Source organism: Neoarius graeffei, chromosome 3 (assembly GCF_027579695.1).
Source record: "Neoarius graeffei isolate fNeoGra1 chromosome 3, fNeoGra1.pri, whole genome shotgun sequence".
NCBI lineage: Eukaryota > Metazoa > Chordata > Actinopteri > Siluriformes > Ariidae > Neoarius > Neoarius graeffei.
This window is the reverse complement of record NC_083571.1, coordinates 60,070,501-60,082,566: the sequence shown is the minus strand read 5'-3', so window position 1 is coordinate 60,082,566 and position 12,066 is coordinate 60,070,501. Positions and strand designations below refer to the sequence as shown.

Genomic DNA, 12,066 nt, shown 5'->3' with positions numbered 1-12,066 from the left:
ATTTACTGCTCTCCCGTATGAGCTTTACTTCGGCTCTCAGAGAGAGCGGTTGCATGATTGATGCATTTTTAAAGCATGTCTGATTTCACATACTGGAGTTATAAGCAAGCTTTGGCTTTACTCCACGTCTGGGATCATGCAGCCGCACGCATCATGTTCAAACCTCCTTTTTAAAATGACACTTCGGTTTAATATCAAGTCCACAGAGGGCAGGATTCTTTAGAAGCATCTGATGTCTCTTTTCGGATTAAGAGCAATCAGAAACTGAGCAGTAACACTTTTTTTTTTTGTATCTCTCACTGTGTGAATTTGGCTGCATCCCAAATTCTGGTATTCGACAGAAGACAGCTTATTAAGATCGGAACACGACAGACGTCGATAGAAGCTACTTTTCCAGTTGGGAAGTGGTATTTACCAGTGTGTTGTGTTCACATGCTTTTGTTGTTGTTGACAAATTAAAGATGGTGGACCAGATTCAGAATCAGGCCTGTTATTTGGCTAAAACAATTATAGATTGCCTTGTTCATCAGCTGCAGCAGGAATACGAGTTATCAAAAGTCAAAAGGTAAATAATGCTGAATATTTCCTGATCATGACAAGTAGAGATTTTCTTAACACATTGAATGCCACGCAGTTTTTGGAAATTTGGCTGTAGCCACAATGAGAGTAGCCAGTATCTAGATCATTGTTGGCGTTCTTTGGACAGCCACAGAATATTTTGTATTCGGCTATAATATACATATTATAATAATATAATATACATAACATGACTCGTTTAAAAGGTGAGAGTCAGCTTTCCGTAGGTGAAAACCACTTCTTTCTTGGTTCATAAGCTAGTCTTGTACCGCTCGCCGCCATGTTGAAAAGGTTAAAGTTCATCTCATCTCGGCAACTCGTGTATCAAAATTTTCTACGAGTTGCCCAGTGGAAAATACCACAAGAGGGGGCATTCATGTGTGCTTTCCATGTCGGCGTTTGGTATTTACCATAATTCCCATAGCACATGAACGCACCATACGTCACAAAACGAAACACTCGGAAATCTGACTTTGCACTTCTGCAATACATTCGGTATCTACTGTAGCCTGCTTGTTCACTATAAACCTCACAGAGATGCGTAACACACATAACCTCTGGCTATAATGTAGAGAAAGCTATGTTAATGTATGTTAACTTTTTACCAATACGATTCAAGATCCGCCAAATCTAAGCAAACTAGCTGAACATGGACAGCAGAGAAGAGGTTTTTTTAACTGTCGAGGAAGCCACTTTTCCACTTTAACTTTCACGATATCCAAGATACTGTGTGTTTATAGATGTTGCCATAAATGGCCAAAATAACAGGTAAAGAGAAACTCTTTACGATGGTGTATTTACACCAAATCACTTTCTCAATTGGTCTGAGATAGCAATTAGGTAAAACATGCTTTCTAGACACCATGTCACTGGACAAACACAAGACTAATACAGGATGAGTCAGCAAAAAAAAAAAAAAACATGGTTTTCTTCAAACCTATTTTTTCTAGATATACTATCGTACAGGGTGGCACAGTGGTGTAGTGGTTAGCGCTGTCGCCTCACAGCAAGAAGGTCCGGGTTCGAGCCCCGTGGCCGGCGAGGGCCTTTCTATGTGGAGTTTGCATGTTCTCCCCGTGTTGGCGTGGGTTTCCTCCGGGTGCTTCGGTTTCCCCCAAAGTCATGCAGGTTAGGTTAACTGGTGATTCTAAATTGACCGTAGGTGTGAATGTGAGTGTGAATGGTTGTCTGTGTCTATGTGTCAGCCCTGTGATGACCTGGCGACTTGTCCAGGGTGTACCCCACCTTTCGCCCATAGTCAGCTGGGATAGGCTCCAGCTTGCCTGCGACCCTGTAGAACAGGATAAAGCAGCTAGAGATAATGAGATGAGATACTATCATACAGGTGTCTCGGACACTAAGGGACAGACACAAAAAGCTCTGAAACAACTTTTTTTTTTTACTGTATAACATTTCTAATGGACTGCTTCTTAAAAACACCAACATTCTACTGAGAAAACTAAAGCGCTCTGGCATTTGGGAGAGGCATGGACACCATATGAAGTGGAGTTAGTAATCCCCCAACTCCAGCATTAGAGTCCTCGCAGCAGGGCGAATGGGTGATGGCTCGGTAGCATAAATGTAGAGCCAAAGCTACCACTGAGGCTCACCCATGGGAGCACCACTCCTCTCCATTTTACGCGTCTAAGGGCCTCTGCATGCTCTTGCGACAAGGCTTTCGCAGATAGCTTTTCGCAGACAGTTGTAATTTATCGTTGAGCGGGGAGTAATAGGCGTGCGCGATGTTATTCACCGCCACAACGCAAGGGGGCGCGAAGTCGCGAAATCGCTAGGAGTAGTTGGTGGGTGTGGTTAGTGGAGTGTTTATCCTCCGGTTACTTATAATGACTAGAACTGGAGTCGTATAGATGTACATACTTCCTCACTTCCTCGATCAACCGCTCTTCGTGCTGCTCCACCTTCGCTCGTGTTTTTAAAAATGGCGGTCGTGAAAACAAACCAAACCGGGAAAGTAGGGAAGCGGAAGTGCGTGTACAGCGGATGTAGAGTGGACCAAATCAGAGCCCTCTTGTTTGCGACGCTGTCTGCGAGGCTTCTGCGGTGGTCACAATTTTTGGGAGGTGCGCGCAGAGCGTCTGCGAAGGTGGGGGGGCTATGCAGATGCTATCTGCGACGCCATCTGCGAGGACTGGGTTGTCAGCATAAATTGGCCTTAACAGGTTTGCTCTCCTCAGTGGTGCACCCACTGAGAAACCTGAAAGAGCTCTGGTTATAGGAGACTCTATCATACGGCACATGAAATTAGCTAGGCCTTTAGGGGCACCAGCAGCTTTAGTCAGGTGTATACCGGGAGCTAGGGTGCCAGGTAATCTTAGGGTCCTAGGCAAGCACAGGTTCTCAAAGACAGTTATCCATGTAGGAGCTAATGATATATGCCTTCGTCAGTCTGAGGTTACTAAGAGTAACTTTGCAGAGGTGTTTAAATTAGCGAAGGTGATGTCCGATGCTGTAGTATGCTCTGGCCCCATCCCAATGCGGCGTGGCGATGTAGCTTACAGCAGGTTATGGTCGCTGAACTGCTGGTTGTCCAGGTGGTGCTCTGAAAACAGTGTGGGCTTTATAGATAATTGGGCTAATTTTGAGGGCACTGCTGGCTTGTTAGGGCGGGACGGTATCCATCCCACTTGGGAAGGTGCTGCTGTCATTTCTTGCAGCATAGCTCATAGTCTCAGAACAGGCCTAGTTAACATCTCACAATCCAGAGCCAAGGCCAGGGAGCAGACGAACAGGCTAAACCGACTGTCTGCTAGCTGCACAGAGTTGTCACTCAGGTTCAACTATATCGAGACTGTGTCTGTTCCCTGAGCGAAACAAAAAAGTAGAAATACTCAGAGAGTTTGTTCTAGTAACATAATCAATATAAAATTAGATCATACTGACTGTACAGCCGCTGCCAGCACCTTTGATCTAAAGATAGGGCTGTTAAATATTACATCTCTTACATGTAAAGCACTAACTGTTAATGAACTCATTACTGATCAGGAGTTTAATGTACTGTGTTGAACAGAAACATGGATTAAGACAAATGAATATATAGCATTAAATGAAGCTATCGTCACCAGCCTCATCTAACTGGCAGATGAGGAGGCGTCACAGTTATTTACAATATAATGATTATCTAGGCATAACACAAAAACCTGGTTATACATTTAATATGTTTGAAGTTCTTCTTACTAATATAATGTATGTAGTCTCAAAAAATAAGTCTACCCAGTCAATACCTTTACTTATTATTTACAGGCCCCCGGGGCCATATTCTGAGTTTCTTTTGGAATTTGCAGAGCTCATCTTAGACCTGGTCATTTCCTTAGACAAAGCTTTCGTTGTCTGAGATTTTAATATTCACTTCGATAACCCAGAAGATCCTCTGAAAACAGCATTCGTGTGCATTTTAGATTTAGTAGGAGTTAATCAGAATGTCACAGGACCGACCCATAATGGTGGTCATATACTCTAATCTCTACTGATCTAATACTAACATTCAGGTTAAACACACACACATTTTATATATATATATATATATATATATATATAGTCACACTTCCACAGTCTGAAGTTATCTCAGATCATCTCATCTCATTCAAAATATCTTTGAGCAATAATATATGCACCTCACCACACAACTGTATTAAATGTACATTGACGTCAACTACCGCACAGAGTTTTATAAATGATCTCCCAGAGTTATCAACTTTGATTGGGTCACTGTCAGCCCCTGTAGAACTTGATCAGGCAACTGAATGCTTAGAGTCAACGTTCCGCTATACTTTAGATCAGCGTTTCTCAACCTTTTTTCAGTCACGGCACCCTTCAGAAGTATGCAAATTCTCAAGGCACCCCCATATAAAATATACGCAGTCACGCTGACCCCGGCAGTGACGTTGTGACATGGGAAAGGGGGCTGTGAGACAAATGTTGATGATGCATGAGGCGACGATGATCTGCATTAGTGTAACTATCGTTTTTTGGAATTTTAATTAATTTTATTTATTTCAATGTTAGAATATATAATTTTTTCACGGCACCCCTAACGAAGCCAGACGGCACCCCGGTTGAGAAAGGCTGCTTTAGATAATGGAGCTCCTCTTAAAAGGAAAATGATTAGAGAGAAAAAAAAAATTAGCACCCTGGTATAATGATGACACTCGCAATTTAAAACAGACCACTCGAAAATTAGAACGTAAATGTTGTCAAACAAAATTGGTAGTGTTCAAATTAGCTTGGAAGGAGAGTTTCCTGAAGTATAGAAAAGCTCTTAGTGCTGCGAGATCAACGTATCTCTCCACCCTAATAGAAGATAACAAAAATAATCCTAGATTCCTATTTAATACTGTAGCAAAATTAACCAGGAAAAAGACCACTATCGACACGAGTATTTTGATACTGTTTTTTTTTTTTGCACACTTTACAAATTGGCATTTGCTGTTCCACATCCTCCTCGCGATATCCAAAAAAATGCCAGATGACTGACCCCTTACTAATTCTTTAAGGAACCAATTCGTCCGCTTCCATTTTTAATTTGTCACTGAAATTGACAGAGCTTACACGGTAGCCTATGCAACACCAGCGACTGCACAAACTGAGTCAGCGCTGTAAACCGAAACTAGGAAATCTTCCCGCAAGTTCCTTTCAGCACTGAGATGTCGCCTGGGATTGGTTGGCGAGTGCGTGACATTATTGTTTTTTTTACCCTTAGGCAGCCTCTCATGTTACTGCCTGAGGGACAGGGAGAAAACCACCGGAAAAGGTTTTAAACAAACGCAACAAACACAAAACAAACGCAAGTCGGCAGATGACCATAAAATACTCGATAGTTATGATATAATAATTATATGTATCTCACACAGAATTTTTGGAGATATATCGAGTATATTCGATATATCGCACAGCCCTAGTCTGAATCTTTGCTTCATACATATTTTTTATTTTCAACTAGCCAGCCGGGCTGCCTAGTGACAGGAATTACCCGCCAAATGACAAATTAAGTCACCTCGGGCGACCAGACCACCGCGAATTTCGAGCCCTGTTACCTCTGGGTGATATTATTCGTAAGCATGGTATTAGTTTCCACTGTTATGCTGATGACACACAGTTGTATGTTTCTGCAAAACCAGATGAGAGACACCAGCTTAATAAAACTGAGGAATGTATAAAGGACATTAGACACTGGATACTTATTAACTTCCTTCTGCTTAATTCTGACAAGACTGAAGTACTTGTACTCGGACCACATGCAGCTAGAAGTAGGTTTTCTGATTACACAGTAACTCTGGATGGCCTTTCTGTTTCTTCACGTGCAGCAGTAAAAGACCTCAGGGTGATTATTGACCCCAGGCTTTCATTTGAAACTCATATTGATAACATCACCCGGATAGCTTTTTTTCATCTCAGAAATATTGGCAAGATAAGAAATTTAATGTCACTACATAATGCAGAAAAACTAGTTCATGCTTTTGTTACCTCCAGGTTGGATTATTGTAATGCCTTACTGTCTGGATGTTCCAATAAGTGCATAAACAAGCTCCAGTTAGTTCAAAATGCCGCAGCAAGAGTCCTGACTAGAGCTTGAAAATATGACCACATCACCCCTGTCTTATCCACACTGCATTGGCTCCCAATCAAATTTTGTACTGATAATAAAATACTACTATTGACCTTTAAAGCACTGAATGGTCTCGCACCACAGTACCTGAGTGAACTTCTGGTCCTTTATGACCCGCCATGTCTACTTAGATCAAAAGGTGCAGGCTATCTGCTGGTACCTCGTATAGTGAAGGCTACATCAGGGGGCAGAGCCTTTTCTTACAAAGCCCCACAGTTATGGAACAGCCTTCCAAGTAGTGTTCGGGAATCAGACACAGTCTCAGCGTTTAAATCTCTGCTCTGTTTAGTCAAGCCTTGTGTTAATGGTGTTTATGAGGTAAAGGTGTAGATCTGGAGGGTCCTCAGACAGAGTGTTTTGGTAAATTGGGATGTATGGATGCTGTCAGTCCCCACTCGCTTGCTCACTCGAGTTTGTTGACGGTGTAGTGGCTGCTGCTTTATGTCCCAGGACTCCCTCATGCCTGTGTTACCTTCTGGCTCTCCCCTTTTAGTTATGCTGTCATAGTTAGTTTTGCCGGAGTCCATGCTTGCACTCAGTGCAAAATGTATCCTGTTCTTACTCATCAGGTGACATTGGGCATACCTAACAACCTGTGGTTTCTCTCTCTCTCTCTTTCTCCCCCCCTTCACTCTGTCTGTCCCTCTGAGTTACAGTGGTGCTTGAAAGTTTGTGAACCCTTTAGAATTTTCTATATTTATGCATAAATATGACCTAAAACATCATCAGAGTTTCACACAGGTCCTAAAAGTAGACTTTTCTCCAAAATGTCTGTTTTCATTATGTACTAAATATTTACTAACTTTATTTAATATGTTTATTGACTAGTACTGACAAGGCATCGTGCTTTTTATTTTTGACAGTCACCAGTTTTAATGATTTACAAACTCCTAACAATAAACACTACATCACATCTTAGCTGAGCAAGCCTCTAGAAGCATCTGGACTGAGAAAGGTCGATGTGTGTTGATCAGGGGTGCCAATAAAACTTAACATCAGAAATGTACTATGCAAAAATGAGTGAAAGACGTTTAAGGAAGCTCTTTGTTAATAAAATTGCTACTTATCTGGCACCTTCGCCTTTCTCCACACTCCTGATTCCTCACTTCCAACCACCTCTCCTCTCTCCACACACCATTTTGCCTTTTTATTCTTTTCCCTCTCCGACTCAGATGTTTGTCCATGAGGAGGCACAGGACAGAACAACAGCAGTAACAAAGTGATGAAAATTAAACGAAAAAACAAACAAGAAAACCTGCGGAATTTTTAATTAGCCAGACTTCTCGTAGCTGCGCCCCTTTTTTAACTTGTAGTATATGATTTAAAAAATATACAATAAAAAAAGTCATACTTTACATACTTTACACACTGCCATGCAAAAGATGTAAAAAGTAACTTTAATTTTCAGATGTAACGCAAGGTTTTGGGGGAACAACACATCCTCACTTCACCTCTCTCCATCGTTCCATTCATTTCTCACACTTTTCTATTACAGTGGTGCTTGAAAGTTTGTGAACCCTTTAGAATTTTCTATATTTCTGCATAAATATGACCTAAAACATCATCAGAGTTTCACACAGGTCCTAAAAGTAGATCAAGAGAACCCAGTTAAACAAATGAGACAAAAATATTATACTTGGTCATTTATTTATTGAGGAAAATGATCCAATATTACATATCTGTCAGTGGCAAAAGTATGTGAACCTCTAGGATTAGCAGTTAATTTGAAGGTGAAATTAGAGTCAGGTGTTTTCAATCAATGGGATGACAATCAGGTGTGAGTGGGCACCCTGTTTTATTTAAAGAACAGGGATCTATCAAAGTCTGATCTTCACAACACATGTTTGTGGAAGTGTATCATGGCACAAACAAAGGAGACTTCTGAGGATGTCAGAAAAAGCGCTGTTAATGCTCATCAGGCTGGAAAAGGTTACAAAACCATCTCTAAAGAGTTTGGACTCCACCAATCCACAGTCAGACAGATTGTGTACAAATGGAGGAAATTCAAGACCATTGTTACCCTCTCCAGGAGTGGTCGACCAACAAAGATTACTCCAAGAGCAAGGCGTGTAATAGTCAGCGAGGTCACAAAGGACCCCAGGGTAACTTCTAAGCAACTGAAGGCCTCTCTCACATTAGCTAATGTTAATGTTCATGAGTCCACCATCAGGAGAACACTGAACAACAATAGTGTGCATGGCAGGGTTGTGAGGAGAAAACCACTGCTCTCCAAAAATAACACTGCTGCTCATCTGCAGTTTGCTAAAGATCACATGGACAAGCCAGAAGGCTATTGGAAAAATGTTTTGTGGACGGATGAGACCAAAATAGAACTTTTTGGTTTAAATGAGAAGTGTTCTGTTTGGAGAAAGGAAAATCCTTCATTCCAGTATAAGAACCTTATCCCATCTGTGAAACATGGTGGTGGTAGTATCATGGTTTGGGCCTGTTTTGCTGCATCTGGGCCAGGACGGCTTGCCATCATTGATGGAACAATGAATTCTGAATTATACCAGCAAATTCTAAAGGAAAATGTCAGGACATCTGTCCATGAACTGAATCTCAAGAGAAGGTGGGTCATGCAGCAAGACAACGACCCTAAGCACACAAGTCGTTCTACCAAAGAATGGTTAAAGAAGAATAAAGTTAATGTTTTGGAATGGCCAAGTCAAAGTCCTGACCTTAATCCAATCGAAATGTTGTGGAAGGACCTGAAGCGAGCAGTTCATGTGAGGAAACCCACCAACATCCCAGAGTTGAAGCTGTTCTGTATGGAGGAACGGGCTAAAATTCCTCCAAGCCGGTGTGCAGGACTGATCAACAGTTACCGGAAACGTTTAGTTGCAGTTATTGCTGCTCAAGGGGGTCACACCAGATACTGAAAGCAAAGGTTCACATACTTTTGCCATTCACAGATATGTAATATTGGGTCATTTTGTTCAATAAATAAATGACCAAGTATAATATTTTTGTCTCATTTGTTTAACTGGGTTCTCTTTACCTACTTTTAGGACTTGTGTGAAAATCTGATGATGTTTTAGGTCATATTTATGCAGAAATATAGAAAATTCTAAAGGGTTCACAAACTTTCAAGCACCACTGTACATGTCGATCCTGAGACCGAGATGCTGACCTCCTCTGCTCCTCGGACTTGCCTGATCCACCCTGATGCGCTACGTCTGGTCGGAGTCTCATCACATTGCTCCTGTGGAGGACGGCCCCATATGGACAGTCGAAAGTCACACTTGGAAGACGCTCTGGACACTTACAGTAATGCTTTTATGTCTAAGGACTACAGTTAACTTGCTAACTTTAGAGCTGCAGTTGTCATGAACAGTTTTGCACTCAAGTTTCCATCAATGAACAGTTGATAACTTCAACAAAACAGACTTCATGTTAAAACTATAATGATTTTCCTGGTTACACAGTTATACTTTGTGACTATGTAGGACATGGTTATAGAAGCGAGTTATTTATAATCACGTTGTCTGTTATCACCCAGATGAGGATGGGTTCCCTTTTGAGTCTGGTTCCTCTCGAGGTTTCTTCCTCGTGTCATCTGAGGGAGGTTTTCCTCGCCACTATCACCACAGGCTTACTCATTGGGGATAGATTCGGGATAAAATTAGCCCAAAATTAGCTCATGTTTAAAGTTTTTAATTTTCTGTAAAGCTGCTTTGCGACAATGTCTTTTGTTAAAAGAGCTATAAAAATAAACTTGACAATATATATATGTATTTATTTAAAGCTCTTGATAGGTTCGAACAAATATGAAAAACGTGTGTATCGAGCTGTGGGGTGACTTTATGGAACAGACGAGACAGAAATAAAACAAAGTGCAAGTATAAATCTGTTTAAAAAAAGGTACAAAGAATATTTTTAAACAAGTATATAGAAGAGGAAGTATGTAACGGAGGATGATGAGGGATAAATAGAATAGGGTTGATTGTTATATTAGAACTAACTTAGTATATGGTATATATTTATTTATGGGGATAATTTATATATTCATATTTATAGGGATAGGTATGTAGTAGATATTTATTTTTGTAATGATATATTTATATAGATATTTATGAAGTGTATATATGGTATATAGTGTATATATATATATTTTTGTAATGATATATTTATACAGATATTTATGAAGTGTATATATGGTATATATATATATATATATATATATATATATATATATATATATATATATATATATTAGTGTTGTCAAAGTTAACGCGATAACGCGATCTCAATTTAACGGGATAAAAAAAAAATAGTGCCGTTAACGCAAATTCTAATTTGGCCCTGCGAGTCACCCGTAGTTCCTGTTGAGGCTTGTCGCGCGCTGCTTCAATAAGAGTACGTGTGAGTGATGGAGAAAGACATAGACATATAAACATCCTCGCCACCATATTGGATGGGGCAAAGTGGAGATTCTTCAACCGTCTCTGGTATAGCGTCTAGACAGTAGCCGAGAATAAAGATGCCTCATTCATGTGCTGCGTTTAACTGTACCAACAGGTTTACCGTCCAAACGAGATCACATGGGATTACCTTTCACAGGTGAGACTGGAAAAATACTTTTCAATACTGTTCCTTCAGTCTTCAGTTTCCCAGCTCATCTCCACCGGGTAGGTGTAGAGTTATAAGCAGTGAGAATTAGATAATACAGTGCCACACTATGATGAACGTTTTTGAATGTATGATGAATGTTTTTATTTTTATGTTTTTTTTCTTCTTTTATGGCAAATACTTCTCTTCAAAAGAAACTAATGAAGAGTAAAATAAAACATTTTTTTATTTTCACAGTGATATGCACTTTATTTTTCATCCCTTGGTTTTCTCATCTAATATGGAAGTTATGGATGTCAGTGGCTGTGACAAGACGTGTTATGCTCTGCAATAAAAAAAAAAAAAACATTGGTACAAAGCAAGCCCATTCACTTTTTTATGCTGATAAGAGAATTACAATGGTTTTTCATGTGACAAAAATGTGCGATTAAATTGCGATTAATCGTGAGTTAACTATGACAGTCGCGACATTAATTGCGATTAAATATTTTAATCGCTTGACAGCACTAATATATATATATATTTTTTTTTGCAATTATATATTTATATAGATATTTATGAAGCGTATATATGGTATGTAGTATATATTTATTTTTGTAATTAAATATTTATATAGATATTTATGAAGTGTATATATGGTATGTAGTATATATTTATTTTTGTAATTATATATTTATATAGATATTCATGAAGTGTATATATGGTATATATTTTTATAGGTGTATTAATGTAGTTTGGATTTCGGGGTAGTTAAAAAGGGGTGGGAAATTAAAAAAGTATTGTACTTCTTCCCACTCCTTTTTCGAACAATGTGCGGTGTATTGTAATGTCTGAGCTCTTTATGTTATTTTATTTTTCTTTTATTTCTCGTTTTCTTTCTTTTGCATGTACAAATAGTTACATACATTTTTTTATACATGTTCGAAATAAAAAATAAATTCATTAAAAATAATAATAAATTAATTCATTCAAAATTCATATTTGTTTTAGTTTGGATTTGTTTGGCAAGTGTACAGGGATTATGGGTAACCTGAGAGTAATGATGCTGGAAAAAACGAATGAGAGTTGAGAGAGGAATGTATGTAAACATGTATACACACACACACTGGTCCCTGCCCACACTAAATGTCATCAGAATTTGGAGTTAATCTTTTTCATGAGCAAATTCTCTTCTCTGTGTTTGACCAGTTTTTTTTTTCCCACTTGTGTGTCAACTCTCTCTCTCCCTCTCTCTCTCTCTCTGTCCAGCTAATCACACCAAGAGCTGCGGGGGAGGACCGCTGGCTAATCACCAC

The 12,066-nt window shown here is 39.6% G+C and overlaps 1 protein-coding gene across 4 annotated transcripts in view; it reads right to left on the bottom strand.

The window, feature by feature from the left end:
- Positions 1–12,066, bottom strand: part of LOC132883430 (receptor-type tyrosine-protein phosphatase delta-like) — a 282,219-nt gene that overhangs the window by 22,825 nt on the left and 247,328 nt on the right. The window lies entirely within an intron of this gene.